Source organism: Amblyraja radiata, chromosome 6, assembly GCF_010909765.2.
Source record: "Amblyraja radiata isolate CabotCenter1 chromosome 6, sAmbRad1.1.pri, whole genome shotgun sequence".
Lineage (NCBI taxonomy): Eukaryota > Metazoa > Chordata > Chondrichthyes > Rajiformes > Rajidae > Amblyraja > Amblyraja radiata.
Window position 1 is genome coordinate 13,351,575 of NC_045961.1, and position 22,642 is coordinate 13,374,216.

General features: G+C 45.7%; 1 long non-coding RNA gene and 1 other non-coding gene across 2 annotated transcripts; one reads left to right on the forward strand and one right to left on the reverse strand.

The window, feature by feature from the left end:
• Nucleotides 1-481: 481 nt before the first annotated feature.
• Nucleotides 482-22,098, forward strand: LOC116973971. Its single transcript, XR_004412224.1, has 3 exons — nucleotides 482-618; nucleotides 15,209-15,212; nucleotides 22,089-22,098. It is a non-coding gene; the product is annotated as an uncharacterized LOC116973971 (long non-coding RNA).
• Nucleotides 21,029-21,220, reverse strand: LOC116974750. The gene has a single exon (XR_004412421.1). It is a non-coding gene; the product is annotated as a U2 spliceosomal RNA (small nuclear RNA).
• Nucleotides 22,099-22,642: the final 544 nt, after the last annotated feature.

Genomic DNA, 22,642 nt, shown 5'->3' on the forward strand with positions numbered 1-22,642 from the left:
TATTTAGAACCCTGTTGTACTGTTATACCACTGGACCACGTATCTCTGAATACAGCTTGAGACAGATTGCTGCACATTAATCGAACTCCCCACAGTAGCCAGATACCAGCAACTTAGGCAATGGGTGCCAAGAGGTAGATACCTGCGGCAACAGGGACAGGAACAGATTTGGTGAAAGATGCATGGTGTTCTCATCAGTGGAATGACGGCTTGGAGAAAATCTATTATCATTGCAGGGATGTTTATTAGTGTTATTCAAGAAGGTTTAAACCAGAGGATTTAAACAAGGGGGTGGGAACCAGAGTAGTAGGATCAAAAATTGGAAGGAGTGATGGGAAGGTAGAGGATAGGTCATAAGGAATAGGAGTAGTATTAGCCCATTCAGCCCATCACGTCTACTTCGCTATTTAATCATGGCTGATCTCTCTCTTCCTCCTAACCCCATTCTCCTGCCTTCTCCCCATAACTCCTGACACCCGTACTAATCAAGAATCCATCTATCTCTGCCTTAAAAATATCCATTAACTTGGCCTCCACAGGTTTCTGTGGCAAATAATTCCACAGATTCACCACCCTCTGACTTAATAAATTTCTCATCTTCTTTTTCCTGAAAGAACGGTAGGACCAGTATGTCTCAAAGGAAGGACATGCATGGGAGAGGGGACAGAATATGGTGAAGCTGATGGGCCTAGGTGTGCTTATTGCAATACAATTAGTGGGGAAAGCAGATGAAATTAGAGCTTGGATCAGTGCCTGGGACTATGATGTTATGGCCATTGCAGAAACATGGTTGTGAGTGGGACAGGTGTGGCAGCCCAGTGAACTAGGCTTTTGATGTTTCAGACATGACGGAGAGAATGGGAAAGGAGATGAAGTGGTTGCACTACTAACCAGGGAGATTGTCACGGCAGCACTCAGAGAGGACATACTAAAGAGTTCATAAACTGCAGCAACAGGGTTAGAAATTTAAAATAAGAAAGGTCCAATCATTCTAATAGGATTGCATTATGGGGCCCCCAATAGCAAGCAGGAGATAGAAGTACAGATGTGTGGACAGATTACCAAAACATGCCAAAGCAACAGGGTTGTCCGAATGGAAGCTAGACACAAAGTGCTGGAGTAACTCAGCGGGTCAGATAGAATCTCTGGAGAAAAGGAATAGGTGACGTTTCTGGTGGAGACCCTTCTTCAGGCTTTACTTCAACTTTAAACCCCAACGTTACTTCATTCTTTGTCCTAATGGATGACTTTAACTTCTCCAATATTGACTGGGACTTGTTCAGTGCCAAAGACGTAGACGGGACAGAATTTTGTTGGGTGCACCAAAGAGGGTTTCTTGAAACTTTAAGTGGATAGTCCAACCCGAGAAGAGAACATACTAGACCTTGTGTATGAAGGAACTGCAGATGCTGTTTTAAAACAAAGATAGACACAAAATTCTGAAATAATTCAGCAGGACAGGCAACATCTCTGGAGAGAAGGAATGGGTGACGTTTCAGGTCTGAAGAAGGGTCTCGACCCAAAACTTCACCCATTCTTTCTCTCCAGGCAGAGGATGTAGGTGAGGTACTAAATGAGTATTTTGCATCTGTTTTCACCAAGGAGAAGGACATGGTGGCCTGTGAGAACAGTATGGAGAAGAGTAATGCAAGGGATGTTTGAGATTAGAAGGAAGAGGTGGTGGGATATTGAAGAGCATTATGGTGGGTAGAATACCCAGGACCTGCTGAGATCTATCCCAGGTTAATGTGGCTTTATAGGATCACTAGACACGGGAGGGCTGGTCCCCCAATGCAATATTCCACCTCTCCACCAATTCCAATATTGGTGGCCAGAGGGGGGCTTCCTGGAGCGCTACTATGTGTGTTGTGGGCTGAAGAGACTGGTTTCCAGAGGGCTAGTATGGATATTGTTGGCGAATGGATTCTTGGGCTGGCGGCTCAGTCACTCCAGCCTGGTGTGCTGGCAGCTCACTCACTCAAGGCTGGTGGGCTGGCAGTTGACGCACGGTTATTCCTTGAAAGGCCACTTCAAGAAGGTTGCTAGGCCACCAAATTCAAGTGCAGTTTCCTGCCACTTCAAGCAGGGTACAAGACCACCAAATTTGAGTGCAGTGTCATACCAGTTCAAGCAGGGTGCAAGGCCACCAAATTTGAGTGCAGTGTCATACCAGTTCAAGCAGGGTGCAAGGCCACCAAATTCAAGTGCAGTTTCATACCATTTCAAGCAGGGTTCAAGGCCACCAAATTCAAATGCAGTTTCATACCATTTCAAGCAGAGTGCAAGGCCACTAAAAATAGAGAGCCATGACCTCTCCCTCCCCCTTCTTCCAGAGACTGAGCCACGCCCACACTTCCAGGTTTTATAGTCCCTCCCACCAGAAGGGGAGTGGCCTGCATGGCGTGATTGACAGGAGAGATAATCTCAATATTTTATAAACACTGATAACTATTTTATTTTTCATCGATGGGAAAAATCTTCGGCACCTGATGAGCGGAGGGGGACTCCGCGTAAGATGGCCAAATATCACAGCCGTACATGGTAGCGTTTTTCCTAAAATCAATATACAGCGCAAACAGGAAGTGGTCACGATTAGACTTTTAATTTTATTGACGGCAAGGCAACATTTGCATTCTCAAACCAACTTTTCAATTAGGCAAGGCAACTTTAGCATTCTCAAACCAACTTTTCAATGAGGCAAGGCAACTTTAGCATTCTCAAACCAACTTTTCAATGAGGCAAGGCAACTTTAGCATCCTCAAATCAACTTTACAATTAGGCAAGGCAACTTTTGCATTCTCAAACCAACTTTTCAATTAGTCAAGGCATTCTCAAACCAACTTTTCAATTAGGCAAGGCATTCTCAAACCAACTTTTCAATTAGGCAAGGCGTTCTCAAACCAACTTTTCAATTAGGCAAGGCATTCTCAAACCGATTTTCAATTAGGCAAAGCATTTTCAAACCAACTTTCCAGTAGGCAAGGCATTCTCAAACCAACTTTTCAATTAGGCAAGGCAACCTCAGCATTCTCAAACCAACTTTTCAATTAGGCAAGGCAACTTTTGTATTCTCATACCAACTTTTCAATTAGGCAAGGCAACTCAAGTATTCTCAAACCAACTTTTGCATTTTCATACCACATTAAGGGCACTCACAGTAGTAGACATGTGTTCAGTGTTATTCGCAGCTCAGACAGAGAGACATGACCCTCTCGCTCCCCATCTTAAAGAGACTGACTGAGGCACTCAACACTTCCGGGTTTTATAGTCCCTCCGGATTCTGGAGAGAGAATCTCAACATTTTTTAAACATTATTAACATTTTCCCAGAATGGGCATGTCAAATACTAAAGGGCATAGCTTTAAGGTGAATGGAGGAATGTGTAAAGGAGATGGGCAGTGCATTTCTTTAAACACGGAAAGTGTCGAATTCCCACAACATGCTGCCAGCATTGGTGATGGTGGAGGCAGATACAATAGTTGTATTTAAGCAACTTTTGGATATGATCCAATTCAATACACAGGGATTGGAGAGATATGGATTATGTTCAGCATATGAGCAATGCAGAAACATATTTTGTCTCCTCACAAGAGGAGGGGGGACCAGTGGTAGAGCTACTGCCTTACAGTGCCAGAGACCTGGGTTAGAACCTGACTACTAGTGCTTGTCTGTACGGAGTTTGTACGGTCTCCCCGTGACCTGGGTGGGATTTCTCCAAGATCTTCGGTTTCCTCCCACACTCCAAAGATGCAGGTTAATTGGCCTGGTATCAATGTAAAATTCTCCCTAGTGTGTGTAGGATAGTGTTAATGTGTGGGGATCGCTGCGCGGTGCAGACTCAGTGGGCCGAAGAACCTGTTTCCATGCTGATTCTTTAAACTAAACTAAACTGTAAGAGTGATGTTTACATCACTGTAAACTGCTGTGGTAATAACTTCAGTAATTGGATCAGGATGTGAGGGATTATTGTATATCATCCGAGCCCTCTCAATTGATTGCAGGTGCATTGTGCAGGTGCTAAGTTTAATATTGTAGAGCAGGTTTGTTGCATGCAGACTGGATTCCATTTAATTACAAGTTCCCTTATTGCTTGTGCCGCCAGTGCCTCTCTGCTCTAATGGGAGACATGCCTTGTGGAGGTTTGCCTGCACTTGCCTGGCAGCTTCCTGGTGCTGTAGGGGTTTTGCGTTTCCCTTTACTCCACAAAAAGGATTCCCCTAGGTTCTAGACCTCGGAATTATGGTGGGATATGATAAAAAGGTTGAATTGACCAGAGTGTGCCGATGAGAGAAAACAGAAACCAAGATGGACTCAAAGCAAGTCTAAATTTACAGGCTTTATTAAACAATGAGAAATCGAATCTCACCAACACTACATAATACGTGGCTAAACTTATGCTTTAAACTAAGACTATGGACGGAAAACTATCGGGCACGTCGTAAAACTTACTTTAACAATTTTACTCCCCTTTCTCAACCTCTATCCTATTTCGGGAAGTTCACCAGGTCACCAGGATACTCACAGCTTAGGTCGATGCAGGCTCACGAGCTGTCCAGCAGAGCAGAAAGAGCAGGAAGAGAGGAAGAGTTCTGGCTTGACTTCGGCTTTTATACCTGAGCTTCCTTTGAAACCCCCAGGTGGTCCTCTGGATAAAAGGGGTTCTTTTGATGTTTCCCAGTTTCGATCTGGCATGAACAATAGGCTTCTGATGATAAGGGGTTTGCTGATGTCATGATCCCTCAGCCTGATCGTTATCATCCCCGATGGTGATTGTGCTTCTGCTGGCCTGTTTACCACCGTCTGCTGAGGCATGGTTCCTTCCTTTGTGTATCCAAGAGAATCTCGTTATCTCCGTCTCAGCCTTTCCTGTTCACACCGTTGTGTGATGTCCAAGTCCACAGGCCAGACGGGTTTGAAACTTGAAACTGATTATTTCTGTGTATTGGGGGGGTTTTTCCGTTGCAGCCAGCAAATCTGTCTTTTTAAAATATCCATGTCCTTATCCGAGTACTTCCATAATTTTGGAGGATTTGCCCCAATAACTTACATGCCCCTGCCCCTCCTGCCGCTCATGTCTCTCAAGCTGCAAGTTTAGAGAGGCATGAGCGGAAACAGAACCATCGGCTCACCAAGTCCGCACCAAACAGCGATCCCCGCACATTAGCACTATCCTACACACACTTGGGACAATTTACACTTATACCAAGCTAATTAACATACATGCCTGTAGATAGAAACATTGAAAGTAGGTGCAGATGTAGGCCATTCGGCCCTTCGAGCCAGCACTGCCATTCAATATGATCATGGCTGATCATCCAAATTCAGTAGCCCATTCCTGCTTTCTCCCCATTTCCCTTGATTCCATTAGCGCTATGAGCTATATCTAACTCTCTCTTGAAAACATCCAGTGAATTGGCCTCACTGCCTTCTGTGGTAGAGAATTCCACAATTCTCCATCTTTGGAGTGTGGGGGGGGGGGGGGGGGGGGGGGGGACCGAAGATCTTGGAGGAATCCCACACAGGTCACAGGGAGAACATACAAACTTCGTACAGACACCCGTAGTCGGATCTCCAGCGCTGCAAGCTCTGTTAAGGGCCTGTCCCACTGCGGGGACCTAATTGGCGAGTTTAGAAGAGTTTGCCCTCGACTCATACTCGCAGCATGGTCGACACGTGGTCACTGGAACTCTCCTTCATGCTCGAGGGAAGTCTCCGCATACTCGCGGCCTCAGTTTGGTCGAGGAAAATGTTTCAGCATGCGAGTAAACATTGGTCGGCATGGTTCGTTTGAAGTCGTACTGCAGTGGAGTGGGGTCACTATGTAATTATAGGCAGGCGAGGGCAGCTGTAGGCAATCTTTTTTGTTGACCGGGCATTATAATTGGCTCATTGGAGTTTTCAGGACCAAGGAAAACTGATCGGTAATGTTAAATGCCCGCTAAACTTTATTAAAAGTTGTCTGACTTCTTAAACATCTCTCCCCCCCCCCCCCCCCCTTCCCTTCTCTCCCCCCCTCCCTTTTTTTTCTCCCCCCCCCCCCTTTTTTCTCCCCCCCCCTTTTCTCCCCCCCGCCCTTTTCTCCTCCCCCCCCCTTTTCTCCTCTCACCCCCTCTCTCCCCCCCCTCTTCTCTCCCCCCCTCTACTCCTATCACATATGATCTTATGATTTTCAGATAACTGTGAACTCAATTAATTTATTTTCTCACTGCATCCAAATCCCATGTGGACCTGGGAGTCTGTTCCTGCTAAATGGGCTAGGTTTTGTCGGAAGGCATCGTAGGATACAATACGATACGATAGAACATCATTTATCCCCGGATTAGGCATGTGCAAAGGATTAGGCATGTGCAAAGATATGGGGGGGGGGGGGGGGGGATTTATGAGAATTATCCCAGGAATGTGTGGGTTAACATATGATAAGCGTTTGACAGTGTTGGGCCTAAACTTGCTGGAGTTTAGAAGAATGAGGGGGGACCTCATTGAAACTTACAGAATAGTGAAAGGCTTTGATAGAGTGGATGTGGAGAGAATGGTTCCACTAGTGGGAGAGCCTGGGACCAGAGGTCATAGCCTCAGAACAAATGAACATTACTTTCGGAGGGAGATGAGGAGGAATTTCTTTAGTTAGAGGTTGGCGAATCTGTGGGATTCATTGCCACAGAAGGCTGTGGAGTCCAAGTCAATGGATATTTTTAAGGCAGAGATAGATAGATTCTTGATTAGTACAGGTGTTCGGGGTTATGGAGAGAAGGCAGGAGAATGTGGTTAAGGGGAGAGATAGATCAGCCATGATTGAATGGCGGAGTAGACTTGATGGGCTGAATGGTCTAATTCTGCTCCAATCACTTATGACCTTATGAATTGGTAGTGGCTAGACACTTCAATCATTACAATGATTCCCATGCTTACATTGCAGGTAACATCGGTGACATTGGTGCAAACATTTGTTTTCATAATCCAGTGCAGGTTTTCCAATGTGATCCGATTTCTCCCAGTAAATCAGCCATTAGTTTGTTTAACAATTTAACTCTATTCCCCTATTTATGTCGCTAAAGATTTGTTTTCATTCTCACCACTCAACAACATAAATATTGTGTTCAAGAAGGAACTGCAGATGCTGGAAGATCGAAGGTACACAAAAATGCTGGAGAAACTCAGCGGGTGCAGCAGCATCTATGGAGCGAAGGAAATAGGCGACGTTTCGGGCCAAAACCCTTCTTCAGACGTTGCAGGTAACATCTGAAGAAGGGTTTCGGCCCGAAACGTCGCCTATTTCCTTCGCTCCATAGATGCTGCTGCACCCGCTGAGTTTCTCCAGCATTTTTGTGTAGCATAAATATTGTTGTGTGTTCAAAAGGTCTGAGGTGAACAATGGAGGGATATGTTGTGCTTTTGTTGCTTATAAAATGTCAGCTACTGTGAGATCTGTGCATTACTGCATGACAGGCACTATCATTTCTGCATGTCCTTGACCTCACTGCCTGTGTCTCCGCTCTGCGTTAGTAATAGCCATCAGTCGCAAAACTGTCACTGATACGCAAATGCATAAAAGTTCTCTCCAACAATTTCTTCAAACAAAGTATTGCATTTTAGAGAACATTTGTCAAGAATTTTATGGCTGCTTATTGAAGGACCTGTCCCACTCGGGCGTCATTTGCGTGTCACGTAGGTGGCGCGCAAAAGTTCAGTACATCCCAAAATCCTGGGGCGCAGTGCGCAACCGCGCGTCACGGCCTACGTCACCACGCACAATGCGCGCGTAATGTGCACCATGCGCGCATCACGTGCACGTCACAACACGCGCGTCGTGCGTCGTGACGCGTAAATGATGTAGCGTAAATGACGCACAAATGACGCACAAGTGGGACAGGCCCTTAAAGCAGTAACTTAGGATGCCAGAAGTTGTCACATTTATTTTAACCATTCGTGGTTAAACATTGCACTGTGTCCTTGGTGGACGGAAGAGGAGTAAGATAGTTATCCCTTGAGCCTGTTTGTTTGTCCGTTAAAATCACAATTGATCTACCCCCCCTCCCCTTCCCCCCCACCCCCCCCTCATCTATTTACATAACACATGTGAATGACACAAGTGGTAATAGAAACATATAAACATAGAAATGTACAACCATAGAAAGTAGGTGCAGGAGTAGGCCATTCGGCTCTTCGACCCAGCACCGCCATTCAATATGATCATGGCAGATCACCCAGAATCAGTACCTCGTGCCTGCTTTTTCCCCATATCCCTTGATTCTGTTTGCCCTAAGAGCTGTATCTCTCTCTTGAGAACATCCAGTGAATCGGCCTCCACTGCCTTCTGTGGCAGATAATTCCACAGATACACAACTGGGTGAAAACGTTTTTCCTCATCTCAGTCCTGAATGGCCTACCCCTTATTCTTAAACTGTGACCTCTGGTTCTGGACTCCCCCAACATCGGGAACATTTTTCCTGCATCTAGCCTGTCTAATCCCTTAAGAATTTTATATGTTTCTATAAGATCCACACCCATCTTACTAAATTCCAGTGAATATCAGCCCAGTCTATCCATTCTTTGTTCATATGTCAGTCCCACCATCCTGAGAGTAAACCTACGCTATACACCCTCATTAGCAAGATTGTCCTTCCTCAAATTAGGCGACCAAATCTGCAGACGATATTCTAGGTGTTGTCTCACCAGGGCCCTGTACAACTGCAGTAGGACCTCTTTGCTCTTAAACTCAAATCCTCTCACTATGAAGACCAACATGCCATTTGCTTTCTTCACTGCATGCTGTACCTGCATGCTTACATGCAATGTTTTGAAGAATGATCAAACTCAAAATTAAATTAAATATTACCTCTGCATCTACTAGTGTTTGTGAATAGAAGGTTCCAAACTGCTGCCAGGCTCACAATACGAGTTTACCAAACTTTATTCTTTATAAACAGTGATTTAATTATTAGATTATCCCTGCAATCTAAGGAGATTGAGTTTTTCACTATATTAATATCTGTTCACTTTTACAACCATGAGACACAAGGATGGAGAATTGTTAGTTCCTGGACCAATAATCCTGTGGACTGCTGCTCTGGAGAAATTAGTTCAAACATCACTGCTAGCGCTGAAGAATTACATAGAAACATAGAAACATAGAAATTTGGTGCTGGGGTAGGCCACCCGGCCCTTTGACATTCAATATGAAATAGTTTTTTCTTCATCTCACTGCCTGCTGTACCTGCAAGCTTACTTTCAGTGACTGATGTACAAGGACACCCAAGTCTCATTGCACCTCCCCTTTTCCTAATCTGACAGCATTCAGTTAATAAGCTGCCTTCTTGTTCTTGCCACCAAAGTGGATAACCTTACACTGCCTCTGCCAAGCATCTGCCCACTCACCCAACCTATCCATGTCACCCTGCAGCCACAAAGCATCCTCCTCACAGCTCACAATGCCACCCAGATTAGCGTCATCTGCATACGTGGAGATGTTACATTTAATTGCAAAACTATAGCTTGGAATTGGAAAAGGAATCTACCAAGATTGCCATAACAGCCTGTAGGGTTCCTAATATGTTTTGGGGAATAAAATTAGTGGTCTTCACATTGTGAATCTGTCTTGTTGACCTCCTATCTTTGACTTGTGTGGTAAATAATTCCATTGAAAGGCAACAAAAGATATTCACCTAAACCAGTCTACTTTGAAAATTCTAGACTTTCAATATGTGGAATTGCGAAAGTCATACAATGCCCTGATTTTAAAATAGATTTGTGGCTGTCCACTATCAATGGGTCTGAAAGCACAGTTTGATCACTCCAAGGTCTGGCTTAGTGGAGATCCTCACCACCTTCTCCAGTGCATGAGACATGATCATTCTTGTCTGCCATGCTATCCGCTCCCAATCTGGATGCTGCCTCGGCAATATCTGGATTGACAAAGAGGAACACCTGTAGATGCTGATGATTTCCTGTGATTTTTAACTGTCGCATTCCTGATGGTAAGGTTGAAGACTGGTCACATACCATCAAGAACCTTAGATGGACACACAAAGCTGGAGTAACTCAGTGGGTCAGACAGCATCTCTGGAGATAAGGAATAGGTGATGTTTTGGATCAAGACCCTTCTTCAGACTCCTTCTTTCAAGAAGATAGATACAAAATGCTGGAACAACTCAGCGGGCCAGGCAGCATCCCTGGATAGAGGATTGGGTGACGTTTCGGGTCGAGATCCTTCTTCAGACTGTCAAAGGAGAGAGAGATACAGAGATAAGAAAGTGTAAGGTGTGAAAATGAGACAGAGTGGATGGAGATCAAGGAAAATGTAAAATAGATAATTGATAGCTAGGAGAAGGTAACAACAAAGCAAACAGACATAAAATGTAAACGAGGACAGTCAGAGTCAGGGGAGGGATGGAGAGAGAGGGAAGGCAAGGGTTATGCCGTGTTCAACACCTCCGGGCTGCGGGTCTGCAGAGCGGAGCGGGCGGCGCCGACTTTAACATCGGGAACCTGCGAGCTCCAAACCGGCGCGGCCATGTCGGCTTCGGAAGCCGCGGTCTCCAACTAGAAAGCGGCCGTTCCAGGTGGCCCAGCCGCTGAGAGGACTCTCCCGACGCCGGGTCAACACCACCCGGTGAGAACGGCCAGGAACATCGGGCCTCCGTAGAGGCAATTGCGGTGGCCTCAATAGGCCTGACTTTGGGGTGAACTTGGGATGGGGACTGGACATTGTGCCTTCCCTCACAGTGGTATCCACTGTGGGGGGATGATTTTTTTTGTCTGTAATGTAATCCTGTTAGTCTTTGTCCAAGATGGCTGCCGTGGAGGGAGAGTGGACGCTGGCGCGCTTTGGCTGCCGCTGCTCTCTCTTCACACTGTGTTTTTGATATTCTGTTTTTGGACTGAATTCTGTTTTTAGTTTGTGTCTCTGTGATGTCTTTATTATTTATTTTACTCTGATTATATGTTTTTCCTGTTAATCTATGTAAGGTGTCCTTGAGATGTCTGAAAGGCGCCCAATAAATAAAATTTATTATTATTATTATTACTTGAAGGTAGTGGAGCCAATATTCATACCTTTGGTTCTGAAGAAGGGTCTCACCCCAAAACGCCACCCATTCCTTCTCTCCAGAGATGCTGCCTGGCCCGCCTGAGTTACTCCAGCGTTTTGTGTCTACCTTCGATGTTAAACCAGCATCTGCAGTTCTTTCCTACACATTTTGTCCGCTGGATGTAAGTTGCCGAAGCAAAATATGAGGCGCTGTTCCTCCAATTTGCGCTGGGACTCACTCTGACAATGGAGGAGGCCCAGGACAGAAAGGTCAGTGTGGGAATGGGAGGGAGAGTTAGAGTGTGTAGCACCTGGGAGATCAGGAAGGCTTAGGCGGACTGTGCGGAGGTGTTCAGCAAAACGATCGGCAAACCTGCGCTTGGTCTCGCTGATATGCAGAAGTCCACGCCTTCTTTCAAGAACCTCACTCTAGTTGCATTCAAAAATTTCTGAGGAGGTGCAAGTGAGGAAGAGAATTTATGTTCAGCCGCAAGTGGGATGTCGATGCCATGAATTTTCTTGAGCCTTGTTGAGCAGCATCATCCATCCCAGTAAATGGTGCTACTGTATGTCTTCGTGCAGCAGAGTTGAGTACATCACCTCAAACTGTCCACTTCTACATAGATAATAGGTGCAGGAGGAGGCCATTCAGTCCTTCAAGCCAGCACCTCTATATTGTTTTAACAACAGGTCTGGATAAACTTCTGGTCAGTACTGGCTCACTAGGATGTTAATGATGAGTGTTCCGAGATAGCAATGCAGTTAAATGCTGTTGTTTGACTCTTCATTTTGATAGATGGCCATTGGTTGCAGTTCTATGGGTGAATGCGATCTAGGTCTTCCGACGTTGAGAGCTTCATCCCCTGAGCAGTAACATTATGATCTCAATTTCTTCCCACTGAAAATTCAAGGCCAGCAGACTCCCCCCTGAAAACACAACACAAAAAAACTCCTGACATAATCTCCTTTCTTTGAATTTAGTTTAGTTTAGTTTGGAGATTAGCTTTTACTCTCAAGTGGCATGAATAGATAGGAGAGTGTAAAACCAGGTGGACAGTGGATCGCCCAGTCCCAAGGCAGCCAGTTGTTGAAAGGTGGAGGATACAGTTGACTGCCAAAGGATAAAGACAAAGGAGAACTCCTAGGTCTTTGAGGCTTGATGGAGTGAAACATTGTGTGCTAGTAAAGGGCCTGTCTCACTAACGTGACTTTTCAGCGACTGGCTTCGGCCTTCAAGCTTGAGGGCACTCTCCTGAAAAAACCTCGAGCTAGATCAACTGTCAGCGATGAAATCGCGAGCCGGATCGACCGTCTGCACACACACACACACACACACACACACACACACACACACACACACACACACACACACAAACACACACACACACACACACACACACAAACATATCGCAAAGCCGGGGGCCAGGGAAAGCGGGGGAGCGCTGTCTGAGATTCACACCCGCGATGAACAGGAAGGTAAGAGACGGCTCGCAAAGTTACGGTAAGTCCTTTAGAGAGTCCGGAGGGGGGGGGATAGAGAAGGGGAGAGAAGGGGAGAGAAGGGGAGAGAGAAGGGGTGAGAAGGGGAGAGAATGGGAGAAAAGGGGAGAAGGAGTGGAGACGTTTTTAAGAATCCAGACAACTTTTAATAAAGTTTAGCGGGCATTTAACACTACCGGTCGGTTTACTTACCTTTTTTTTTCAATGTGCTTTACCTTCGATTGCCTTCGATTGCCTTTGCTTACCTACGATAGCATGCCGACCTACTACGACCTACCTCGAATAAACCTACGAGTAAAAAAAATTGATTTTTTCTATGGCAACCTTTTTTTAATCACAGGCATTTTTTAGCATGTTGAAAAAAATACACCGCAACGAAGCTGAGGCCTTGAGTACGCGGGGACTACTCTCGACCATGAAGGAGAGGTACAAAGACCACCTAGGACCTCATGTCGACCATTCTGCGAGTATGAGTCAAGGGCAAACTCTTCTGAACTCGCCAAATAGTTTGCCGCAGTGGGACAGGCCCTTTATGCATTTCTGCATCTCACTATGGAATCCTCAACACAATGCAAATGCTATCCATTTGACTGCATAACAGGAAAGCCTGCAATTCCAGAAACCTTAGTTCAGCATGTATTGCATGCTGATCTATCAAATGAGAAGATGAGGTTATTTCCATGTCTTCTCCAAAATCTCTCTAATATCTCAGTTCAGTTACGGATTTCCCCATAACTGCTATGGAAACACCCAAAAGAGTACACTTTGAGAATTAATGACATCTTTCATATTTCGGCCACTGTAGCACATGACAGATCAGGGCCACTGCCTTGTGTAGGAAGGAACTGCTGATGCTGGTTTAAACCTCAGATAAACACAAATTGCTGGAGTAACTCAGCGGGACAGACAGCATCACTGGAGAAAAGGAATAGGTGACATTTTGGGTCAAGGCCCTTTTCAGACCCTGAAACTGAAGTCTTCTTCAGGCCTTGAAGTCTAAAGAAGGGTCTCGACCCGAAACGTCACCAATTGCTTTTCTCCAGAGATGCTGTCTGACCCGTTGAGTTACTCCAGCTTTTTGTGTCTATCTATGGCCACTATCAACTTGCTTTCGTGCTCCCCAGAGACAATAGACAATAGGCAATTGGTGCAGGAGTAGGCCATTCGGCCCTTCGAGCCAGCACTGCCATTCACTGTGATCATGGTTGATCATCCACATTCAGCACCCCGTTCCTGCCTTCTCACCATATCCCCAGACTCCGTTATCTTATGTAGGAAGGAACTGCAGATGTGGGCTTCACTTAGATACACATGAAAGAACTGCTTCCTCACCACATTGTGGAATGACCCTTTTGCTGAGAATAATTCTGAAGGGCCTGTCCCACTTGGCGATTTGTTCAGCGACTGCTGGCATAATTGACTGACGTATCAGGTCACCAAAAAATTTGCGCCGTGATTCAGTGTGATGCGGGGTGATGATGTATGACGAGCGGTGTTTTTTCAAGTGTCGCAACTTATTTTTGTCACCGGTGGATTTTGAAATGTTCAAAATCTTATGGTGACCCTGATATGATGCCGGCAGCCGCCAAAAAATTAGCCAAATGGGACAGGCCCTTCCTGGTTGGTCAGCTGCCCTGTTCTCTTGAGCCCCTCATTCCCTTCTCAGTAACATTGAATGCACATTAACTAATCCACAAGTTTCTGGCTCAAAAATACATTGGCTTAGTCTAGTCTAGTCTAGTCTAGTCTAGTCTAGTCTAGTCTAGTCTACTCTAGTCTAGTCTAGTCTGGTCTAGTCTAGTTTAGGTTAGTTTTGTTTAGGTTAGTTTAGGTTAGTTTATTGTTAAGTGTACCAAGGTACTTTCCCCTTTTTTTGTTGTTTGCTAACCAGTCAGTGGAAAGGCAACACATGATTATAATCGTGCCATCCTCTGTGTACAGATACATGACAAAGGGAATAACCTGAATAACGTTTACTGCAAGATAACGCTAGTAAAGGCAGTCTGCAAGATAGTCCGAAGATCTCCAATGAGGTAGATAGTAGTTCAGTACTGCTCTCTAGTTGTTGGCAGGATGGTTCAGTTGCCTGATAACAGCTGGGAAGAAACTATCACTGAATCTGGAGGTGTGCATTTTCACACTTCCCCCTGATGGGAGAGGGGAGAAGAGGAAGTGGCCAGGGTGTGACTCGTCCTTGATTATGCTGCTGGCCTTGCCCCCGAGGCAGCGTGAGGTGTAAATGGGGTCAATGGAAGGGAGGTTGGTTTGTGCGATGGTCTGGGCTGTGTCCACAATTCTCTGCAATTTCTTGGGGTCTTGGATTGCGCTGTTCCCAAAACCAAGCTGTGATGCATCCTGATAAAATGCTTTCTATGGTGCATCTGTAGAAGTTGGTGAGAGTTGTTGGGGACATAGAATAAAATGCCTTTTATTGTCATTCAAACAGCTTGGTTTGAACGAAATTGCATTTTCTAGTCTTACATTACAAAAAAAACCAAGACCCACACTTAACACAGTTTACATAAACATCCATCACAGTGGATCTCCAACACCTCCTCACTGTGATGGAATTCAAAGACTTATCTCTTCCCTTTGTTCTCCTCCCGTGGTCCAGCAGTCCAACTGCAGTGTCGAGGCAAACTGGGGCTCCCGATGTTAAAGCCCTCGGCGGGCGATGGTAAGTCCTGTGGTCGTTTAAGCCCCGCGGGGCGATGTAAGGCCCCGCTCCGTGTCCTTTAACCCCACGATTCCAGCGGGTGAAGTTGCCATTGCGGGAGCTCCGAAAAGCGGTCTCCCACCAGGGACCTGTGAGCTCCCGATGTTCCTGTCCACGGGGCCTGCAGCCGGAGCCTCCGAAGCTCCGAAGTCGGGTCGCAGCCGCGCGCCACCACAGCTCTTCCCGTTCAGAAGTCGGCCAGCTCCGCGATGGGGAGTCCGCAGTCTCCGCGAGTGGAGCCCTCAGGTTGGTTCCGGCTGGAGGCCGCCGCCGGCTCCACCATGTTAGGCCCAATGACACCAGAGACCTGACAGGGAAAAAGTTGGGTCCCGTACAGGGAAGAGACTAACGGTTTCACCCCCCCCCCCCATCCCCCACATATACACAGCTAAAGAAAAATAATAAAAACTAGACTCAAGACAGACATATAACAAGACAAAAATTAAAAAAGACAGACGGACTGTAGTCGAGCAGCTGCCGTCCACACCACGCCATGCTGAACATACCAAGCTTTCTAAGGAAGTAGAGACATTGGTGTGCTTTCTTGGTCGTTGCTTCATTATGGGTGGTCCAGGAGAAGTCGTTGGTGATATTGACTCCTAGGAATTTGAAGTTTTCAACCATCTCTAATTCAGCACCATCAATGCAAACTGAGCTATGTGAACCGCTTCACTTCCTGAAGTCCATCACTATCTCTGTGTATTGCTGACATTGAGGGAATATCCAACCCTGGGTTTTTGGAATCAACCTTCTTACAAACCAAGGTGGCGCAGCGGTAGAATTACTGCCTGACAGCGCTTGCAGTGCCAGAGATATGGGTTCAATCCCGACTACGGGTGCTGTCTTTACGGAGTTTGTATGTTCTCCCCGAGACCGCATGGGTTTTCTCCGGGATCTTCGGTTTCCTCCCACACGCCAAAGACATACAGGTTTGTAGGTTAATTGGTTTGTTATAAGTATGAATAGTCCCTAGTATGTGTAGGGAAGTGTTAATGTGCGGGGATCGCTGGTCGGTGCAGACCCGGTGGGCAAAAGGTACTGTTTCCGCGCTGTATCTCTAAACTAAACTATTCATTGTGCTTGTCTCCAATCTTCTCCATTCCCAAACATCAGTGGATTTACAATGTAATAATAATAATAATAATACATTGTATTTATGGGCGCCTTTCAAGCGTCTCAAGGACACCTTACAAAATTTAGCAAATAGAGTAAAAACATGTAAGCGGAATGAAATAAATAGTAAAGACATCACCAGTACACAAATTAAAGACAGAATTCAATCCAAAGACAAAAATCAAAAACACAATATGAAGAGAGAGCAGTGGCAGCTAAAGCGCGCCAGCGTACACTCTCCCTTCCGGCAGCCATCTTGGGCACAGAATAAAATAATCATTTACACACAAAAAAAACATCCCCCTACAATGGTTACCACTGTGGGGGATGGCACAATGTCCAGTCCCCATCCCCAGTTCTCCCATAGTCAGGCCCATCCCTCCACAGTTGCCTCTACGGAGGCCCGATGTTCCTGGCCGTTCTCGCCGGGTGGTGTTGCTCCGGCGTTGGGAGAGTCCTCACAGCGGTTGGGACGGCTGGAACGGCCGATTCCCTACCGGAGTCCGTGGCTTCCGAAGCCGACAGGGCCGCGTCGATTGGTGCTTGGAGGCTCCCGATGTTAAAGTCAGCGCTGCCGCCCGCGGCTGGCCGCTCCACAGTCCCGCAGCTCGACGGTGTTGATCACGGTGGCCTCAGCATACCGGAGCTCCAGCGCGGCGACCCAGCGCGGCGACCCAGGCAAGGCATCGCCCGCTCCGCTCCGCAATAGCGCTCCAGCGCTGTGCCGCCACCGAAGCTGAAGGTGCTGGGCGGTCCCCACCAGGAAAACGCCGCTCCACTCCCGCTGGTAGGCCGCAAGGACGGGTCGACGGTGCAGCCCGTGGAAAAAGCTGCCTCACCGACCAGGTAGGGACCTAGAAAATAGTTTCCCCCTTCCCCCCCACATAAAAAAGTCAAATTCCCCAACAAACATAGGACAAAATTCACTAAAAACTAATTTAAAAAAGTGAATTGAACGGACAGCTGCTGGTTAGCAGCCGTTCCCCAAGATGGCTCCTCCTCTCCTATGTATGGAGGCTTTGTTTTAAATAGCATGTGTAGAGGGTGCTAAATGGCCCAGATTCCAGAAATAAATTAAAAATAGATTCACCCTTTTTACACTTAACCAATTACATCTTGTGGAGAATGGTGATATTGCTCGACAAAGAAAAAGCAAAGAGAACACCAATAAAGGAAAAAGTTTTAAACAATTCGTATATAGGTCACAAATGACAAACGTATATGATGTTTTGGAGAGGTGACTGAAGTGGCAGCCAGTGCATTATTGATGGGTTATTTTTACATTCCAGAAAGAATTTGACATCTTACTGAGACTTGAAAGTCACAGAATTGAAGGCAAATGGTTGACCTAGTTCGAAAGTTAGCTGAGCAGCAGGAGATGGGGAACAGAAATAGAGGACTAAACTGTGGGATACAACTAACAATGTCCCTTAAGAAGCTACTTTTAGACAACAATTATTCACCACATGTGTATACAATCTTGTTTATGGAATGGGTAGGCATTTTTTTTAATCAGTTGCGGACATTGTTGTTGAGGTTAACATTTTTTGCCTGTGACTTTACAAAGTGCTGGTGAGCTGCCTATGTGAACTAGCTCAGATACTGCATTTGGTGCTTCTACATAAGATAGACACAAAATGCTGGAGTAACTCAGCAGGACAGGCAGCATTTATGGATATGACGTTTTGGGTCAAGACTATTCAGAGATGCTGCCAGTCCATCTGAGTTACTCCAGCATTTTTGTGTTGATATTTGGTGTAAACCAGCATCTGTAGTTCCTTCCTACACATTAGTGTGGCACGTTGGTGCAGCGGTAGAGTTGTTGCCTTATGCCCCTGTCTCACTTAGGAAACCTGAACGGAAACCTCTGAAGACTTTGCACCCCACCCAAGGTTTCCGTGCGGTTCCCGGAGGTTGCAGGTGGTTGCCGGAGGTTGCAGGTAGTGGAAGCAGGTAGGAAGTCTGACAAAAACCTCCGGGAACCGCACGGAAACCTTGAGTGGGGCGCAAAGTCTCCAGAGGATTCCATTCAGGTTTCCTAAGTGGGACAGGGGCATAACAGTGCCTGTAGCGCTTGAGACCCAAGTTCGATCCTGGCTACGGGTGCTGTCTGTACGGAGTTTGTAAGTTATTTTTGATATTCACTGATGTCCAGTAAAACATTGCTGCTGGTGATGCTACCAGTGAAGTCACAATTCAGTGGGTACCTGGAAAACAGCTGGGATAAAGTTATTTCTGTTACTTGTAGCACACTCTTTGGAAGCCTCCAGTCTCTATGAAGGAACTCACACAGGTCTCCTGATGTTAGCAAGGCATCTCTTTCATTAGTTCAATACTTACTTAATTGTCCCAGTAGCTCTACACAGTGCACATACAATCCAGTAAAATAGTAAGATTAAACGAGAACTTACCAGTTTGAAGTTTGATCTGTATTTTATGAGGAGTTACGATGAGGGATTACGTGAAGAACCCGCTCAGTGCGCAGGCGCGGCATACTTCCAAGCAGCGGTGTGGAATCACAGATAGACACAGTTATTTGAAGTAAACATAGTAAAGATAAGGAGACATCAATTTATTAGTTTGATCCATATAATGAGGGTGGGAGCGGAGGGCACGTAATCCCTCATCGTAACTCCTCATAAAATACAGATCAAACTTCAAACTGGTAAGTTCTCGTTTAATCTTACTATTTTACTTCGGAGTCACGTGAGTGACTACGTGAAGACTTCAAAGCTCTGTGATTTCAAACCGTGTAACAGTTCATACTTCACTCGCTGCCGAAGTCATTCGAGGGAGGAAGTATGTTATCGTAATCAACCATGAATCTGTTTGTAAAAACAATAATGGTGTTATTAACAACAACAAGACCAATTGCTCCCCCGGGCTTAAATTATATATTTTTTGCAGATTCTTTTTCTGCAAACGATACAGGTTCTGTCAGTGGTTTGTTATAAAAGTTTGGAACGTATACTCCCTAGACCACCCTGCAGTAGCCAGGATGTGGTCCATAGGCTCGTCCATCCTCTTAGTTACTGACGTGGAAGCTGTTCTGGTGGAATAAGATTTTATACACGTTAGTATTTACTCCAGCAACTCCCAGTACCTGCTTGAGCCACTAGAGATAGTTTAGCTCGTCACCCGACCATGAGGTTTCCTGTGGCTGACCCATAAGGCTTTTTCCTCTCCCTCGGTATTCCTTATTGTGTCGATCTCTAAGTGGGTCATGACACATAAAACGTGGTTCAGGTGGGTATGCCCGGAATTTCATGACTGGACCTGATGTTCCTGGTCTGTTCTGTTTGGCCAACCCTTGAATGGGCATGTGACACTATCTGGTGTTATAACCATGTTGTCCCATCGCAGTAGATGGGAGAGCTGGCTCTTTGTGTTGATGTAAGGCCACCAGCATGTCCATCTTCAGGGTAGGCTGTTCCAGGGTGAGTGACCTGGCTGGTGATCATCCCCTAAGGTATGTCAGGATTTCACTGACATCCCAATTTGGGTGTACCTATTTCTGGGGAATGGATTGATATACCTCTCCTGTATCTGATCACCAGTGAGCGGTACCCAAGTTGAGTAGGCTAACAGAACATGTCCTTCATTGTGGTGAAGACCTGCCAGGAGCTCCAGTACAGTTTTTTGTTATAGTTGAATGTGTAATTCCTGTTTTGGAAACAGTGTACCATTTCTTGATGCTCCTCAGGTATGTTCCCTAGGATATGCGACGGAATGCTGTCATCAGGTTGATAGTGCTCCTGATCCAAGCACAGCAATGGTCTTCCCAATTCTGCAATTCTTTTAATGACCATGTCGAGGATCACTGGGAACCATGCTTGTGGACTTGGTCCACTGTAATTTGCGAAGTACCCGACTGATGAAGCCGTAGTACCTATTGAAGAGGTAGAAGGAAAGGAAAACATAGAGATTAGGTTCCCCCCACCCCTCAATACGCGGGAATGTCTCCATTGCCGCTTCCTTGAGATTGGTTTCATGTGACGTAAGTTAGTACGTGGTGATTTAATTGGATATAAGGAATCGATATCTGTTGTCCATATTGCTTAGTGATTTCAGCAAATATTTTTGGTTTAAATGTATGTTTACAGTATTTAGCTCACCTGATAGGTGAGTTACTGATGGTCAAACATGTTTGACGACATACGGTTTCCAATTGTTAATAAATTGTCCCCTAATATCGATGTTCTCCGCCCAAGTGGTTTGGTATATGCCACCACTGATGTTGTTATCTTATAAACGAACATGCAAATTTGGTGGATTACTGAGCAAATGCTTCACTAGAATTAAGTAAATTAATATATAACATGTTTAAGTCAATTCATATTGGCATTAAGTATTACAAGCTCAGTAACACATCAGGACACATAAGATGCTACTCAAAACAGGTGGAAGTGTACAACCATAATCCTTCCTGCCGATAAATTCCATGATAACACTACAGATTAATCCATTTGCCCCCATATTACAGGTATGGAGATAGTTTTGAACACTAGTATCTCAGCTCATAGGAAAGGTACAAAGTTCAGTAGCTGGTAATGCTGCTATATCCCAATTACTTTGCCACGTAGTTGATTGGTGGTTAATGCACCATGACTGATAGTCTTAATGAATACCAGATAACAACGTTGTGGATGGTCAACGTAAATATCTGGATATATATTTTGTGCACCGTTCCCAGAGGCACTGCAATACTGGGTCGATGCGTGGAGTGGACGGAGCAAGCCCCTATTCCATCTCCCTGTTCCAAAATTCAATTTAATATGTGGTCCCTAGATAAGGGACGTATCAGATTATTAAACTGATAAGAACAGATACTACACTTGATCTTAGCCAAAAGGCCGAGAAGCGATGCAGCTAAAGCTGTATCCAAGGATAGTTTGTCGTTAATATATAGACATGCCATGACGGAATGTTTCTAAGTGTCAGGGCTAGTTGATTCTGGATAACTTTGACTTAAATGCCGCAACGCTCATCATGGTTACTCCATCCAGGTAATTGCGGTATATCCGAAACTTATATGAGAAGGTACTGATAGTGTGCATCTTCAAGGTCGATGTCTACCATAAAGTATCCTTGGATCCATGGTAGTAGTTACAAATCCCATGAATGGGTATACCTGGTGAAATACTCAAGTGGTTTATCAATGATGGTGCGACATTCACCATCGTGGGAGGGTAGACCACTTGGGGTGCTTGCTGAATTGGTGGCAAGATATTAATTCTATTCCCCTTGTATTTATTTTTTGGTATATAACTACCAAGAGTGATAGCTTCCTAACCAGGCGTGATTCATCCACCCCTTGTTAGTACAACCCTTAACCTTTATGTGATGGTAGGAACCATACTTATCTGTCTTCATTGTTGTTTTCTTCGGTTTCTGGTTCCTTGTTCTTGTAGGGACGATGTTTGTTGGGGGGTGGCACATTTTCCCCTGGGGCCTGCTCTGGGCCGTGGCCTAAAATGCTACAGGTTTGGCATGCAGGCCCCGAGCTTTCACCAGTACCATGAGGAAGACGCCCCTGGTGGACACGTAGAGGTACTGCTGTCTGGTTTAGTGTGGTGCTCATTCCAGACTCTGCCCTCTTGTGCCGAATAGTTTGAACACTTCGTCCAGTTTTTTAGGACTGGTTTGGTAAGTGCCAGGTAGCAGGATCTGTGCTTATGAGGTCGGCGTTCTCATAGTCCTGTTAATTTCATAGATTGAGGGCAGGTTTGTGAGTTCATTTCAGAAGTTATGAGGTATACCGTTGAACAGTAGGGTCAGGTGTTTTGCCATACTACCCTGCCCTTCTGGAATGAGCAGGTGGACATGATAGCCGACGTCAGGGTACCAAATGCATTTTTTAAATATTTAGGTTAAATGCGCTGCTCAATGTATCCCCCAATAATGGCGGGCACTTTGAGTAAATGCAATTTAGGGGAGGCGTGATAAAACCAACGCCTCATGGCTACCTGTCTTGGAGAGGTTTTTTGGAAAAGACAGGTAGTAAGCTGGCCATCAGTTGAGACTGAAAAGCCATCTCGCTAGTGGTGGAGCCACATAGCGGCCACACCCAGCAGCTCTTCCTGATCCTGTACCTCAAGCATACTCCCGATATTGTTCAGCCAGTGACCCCTCTTCATGACCAGCCCAGCCACTGGTCACCCCAAAGCTAACCACACTAAGGAGGAAGCGATGGGCAGTGCCTAGGCACTGTGGAGGGTATGCCTGAACCCTCCAGCGAGAATGCCCCTCACGTAGCGTGTCTCGCAGGAGCTCCTGCTCCAGGAGCC